The sequence below is a fragment of the Quercus suber genome, unplaced genomic scaffold (assembly GCF_002906115.3).
Source record: "Quercus suber isolate HL8 unplaced genomic scaffold, Cork oak 2.0 scaffold_68, whole genome shotgun sequence".
NCBI lineage: Eukaryota > Viridiplantae > Streptophyta > Magnoliopsida > Fagales > Fagaceae > Quercus > Quercus suber.
The window spans coordinates 215,170-219,115 of NW_027069533.1; positions in this window are offsets into that span (position 1 = coordinate 215,170).

Genomic DNA, 3,946 nt, shown 5'->3' on the forward strand with positions numbered 1-3,946 from the left:
AACAAAACGGTATGATAACCCAGGAAAATCATTTTAGCCTAGCTATTCTCAAGGTAAACCAAATCCACTATGAAAGAATTGAAGTTTTACAATAGCGACTTAGACAACTAACATCCTATTGCTACCTCGAGTAAAAAACTTACTACCATGACCACGTGATAGCTCTGAGTCCACAGACTACTTCTTTCTTGGATTCACAACAATCACAAGTACTCCCACTTGTGTTTTTCTTTAAGCTCTTTATGCAACAACTGAAGCGATCACCAAGCTCTCGACATCAATCTTGATCTTGATAACCCTAAGTATATATGAAGACAAACACCTCTAAATCTCACAAGAGATTCATACACACAACATCAACAACAACAGTAAAATGTGGTTAGGGTTTTTCCTTTTATACTTAAGGTAAAACATAAAACCCTACACGTCATATGAGCTTGGGCTAAGTTGGAAAATTCTGCAGAAAAATAATCTGTACAAGCTTCGATTGATTGAGTCTAATTTTTAATCGATTAAGCCTTGCAAATTTACATAATAAATCATGCAGTACACTCGATTCCAACTTTACACATAAACACACTTCGAGCAGCCTAATTCTAGATTCTAAGTTTTGATCATGGTTTGCCAATATTACACATTGAAGTTCTAATACATTTAGATCCTAAATCCTTAGAACCTAACAAAGGGTATGGTCATGTGAAATCAAAATGTCCTACATTCTTGAGATCAAAGGGTAAACCTATGGCTATAACCCTTAGTGATGATAAAGTTTCTGATCATGAGTCTGGTAGTGATGAGGATGGAAACTTCATTGCTTTCACAGCTACTACTATAATTAATGAAAATGTTGTGGTTGAAGAGAACATTTCTGATGGGGAACTCTCTGAGAGTGCTGATTTGCAAGAAATTTTTAATAAGCTTTGCAAGGTTACTACAAAGGATGCAATGAATGTTAACTTAAGTTTAAAGAAAATTGCTTCTCTTGAGCTTGATAAGAAAAATTTATTGTTGAAATTGTTTGATGCCAATGAATTGATTGATAAGGTGAAAACTGAAAACATGTTGTTGCTTGATAGGATAAAGAACTTACAACTAGAACTATCTGTTGCTAGAGAACAAACTAATAGGTCTGCTAGTTCTAAACTTGATCACATGTTAAGTGTTCAGAAGTCTCCCTTAGGCAAAACTGGTCTAGGTTTTGCAAATAGCATCTTTGTGTCTGAAACTCATTCCACAAACTTTGTTTCTTCTTCTGAGCCCCAAAGAGTGAGATTGTCAAACCAGTAGAAGTTACACCACCCCTAGGAAGATTAGAGTTGATCTTAAAGAGTCTAAGCCTAAGAATCATACCCTCCCTAAAGATAAGTTGCATGATAGACCTTTATGGATTTGTCATTTTTCTGGAAAGACTGGGCATATTCTTCCAAACTGTTTCAAATTGCAAGCTACTAAGCGAACAAATAAACCAAAAGTACCTATGTCTCAAACACAAAATCCTATGGTACTTATTGGTGAGTTGGTAAAGGCGTTAAACCTTTATACCAATCTTGGAGTTGCTCATCATTCTAATATGAATAATAACTCCAATGCAAGAGTTGCATCTAAAAAGTTTTGGATGCAAAAAACTTAATCTAATTGAGTCTTTTTGACATGGTCCTTATGCTTCATCTTAATACTCTTTGTGACCATTCTTCTTTTGCTTTTTTTTTTTTTTTTTTTTTTTTTCACAGAAGGTTCAGAAGAAGAAGAAGGAACAAAAGTAGTAGAATGTGGTCCAGTATCAAAGATGCTTTCAACATATCCTAACCCAGTTTTATTAGAAGGATACTTTTGAACATTCAGCATGTGATCAAGTTTAGAACTAGCAGATCTAGCAACAGATAAATCATGTTCCAAAGTTCTAACTTTATCAAGCAAAAGCATATTCTCAGATTTAACATTGTTCAAAAGTTCATTTGCATCAAACAGTTTAACAAGCAAATTTCTCTTTTCAAGCTCAAGAGAATCAATTTTCTTTAGGCCAAGTTCAACTTTCATAGCATCCTTTGCAGCAATTTTGCAAAGTTTGTTATAGGCCTCTTGAAGATCTGCATCTTCAGAGAGTTCCCCATCAGAAGGGTTCTCTTCAGCAGATATGCCTTCATTGACTATAGCAGTAGCCGTGAAAGCAATGAAGTTTCCATCCTCGTCTCCACCGGACTCATCATCAGAAACCTCATTATCACTAAGGGTTACAGCCATAGCTTTACCCTTAGTCCTTAAGAATGTAGGACATTCAGACTTCACATGACCATACCCTTGACAGCCAAAACACTGAGGACCCAGAGAGTTATTAGAAGATTGACCAGAATTTTCTCTAGGTTTTTCAAAATTGTTAACCTTAGTGGGATCATTCTTCCTAAAATTTCTAGGTTCAGCAGTGTAGGTACCTCTTGCCTTTCTATTTGTATTCCTAAGAAAGTTCTTAAAATTTTTGGCAAGATAGGCAATCTCTGTAGCAGAGAGCTCATCATCAAATCCACCACCATCAACATCATCAACTGACTTAAGAGCCATTGATTTGGATTTGTTTACTTTAGGTAGGTCAGACTCATAGGATTGAAGAGATCCTACAAGCTCATCAACAGGGATGGAGTCCACATCCTTGCTTTCAGTTATGGCAGTCACTTTGGGTCTAAAGTCTTCAGTTAAAGATCTAAGAATCTTCCTAACAATCTTAGGTTGATCATAGATTTCACCCAAATTAAAAGCAGAATTAACAATATCATTCATTTTGGCATAAAATTCATCAAAGGATTCATCATCAGACATCCTAATGTTTTCAAACCTAGAAGTTAATTGCTGCAGTTTGTTTATCTTAACTGCCTTTGTGCCTTCATGCACAGTTTGGAGGATTTTCCAAGCAGTATGAGCAACCTCAACATTAGAGATTCTCTTAAATTCCTCCATAGAAACAGCACTAAAGATAGCATTCATAGCTTTGCTATTGAAGCTTGCTGCTTCTTTTTCAGAAGTTTGCCACTCACTCACAGGAGTAGCGGGCTTCTCCCATCCGTATTCAACGGAGTTCCAAACCCTTTCATCAATGGATTTCAGGAATGCTTTCATCCTTACTTTCCAATAGGCATAGTTGTTCCCATCAAAATGAGGAGGAACAAACAGAGAGTGTCCATGCTCCATGACAACAGGGGTCAAGGATCAGCTCAGAGATTAAAGAATCTCAATCAAAAGAGCTACCACGCTCTGATACCACTTGAACGGTTTTAGACCCCTTAAAACACACAGATTGCGTAGCCTAGATTAATTAGCCAAGTTGTTACTTAGTCAAATTAAGCAATTCTAGGTTAAAACAATCAAACAATCATATCAAGAATAATAATGCAGCGGAAAATAAATAACACAAGATATGATCACCCAGGAAACCACACGATAAAAACCTGGGGAGGATTTGACCCACCGATCCTCAAGGCTAACCTGAATTCACTATGAAAGAATTGAAGTTCGTACAAAAGGACTACAAGCTCCCCGCTCGACTTCCTAATGCTACCCACCAGTAGAACTTCCTGACACGACCACGCGCAGGCTCCGAATCCACGGACTACTTCTTTCTTGAATTCTTCAATCAGCTACAAGCTCCCCGCTTGCTTTTCTTTTAATCTCCAATGGTTGCAACAATAATGATCTTCAAGATGTTGAAATAATCTCCACCATGAAAACCCTAAGTTTTGTGTAAAGGAAAGCTCCTCAAAGATCTCACACGAGATTCACACAAAACAGCAATGTATGAGCAACAATACAATATGGGCAACCTCCAAAAACGTGGTTAGGGTTTTATTTATATACCTAGGGTAAAAACATAAAACCCTAAACGTTTAATGAAGTAGGGCTGAGTTGGAAATTCTGCAGAAAATTCAACCTGTGCGATTTTCGATCGATCGAGTCTATT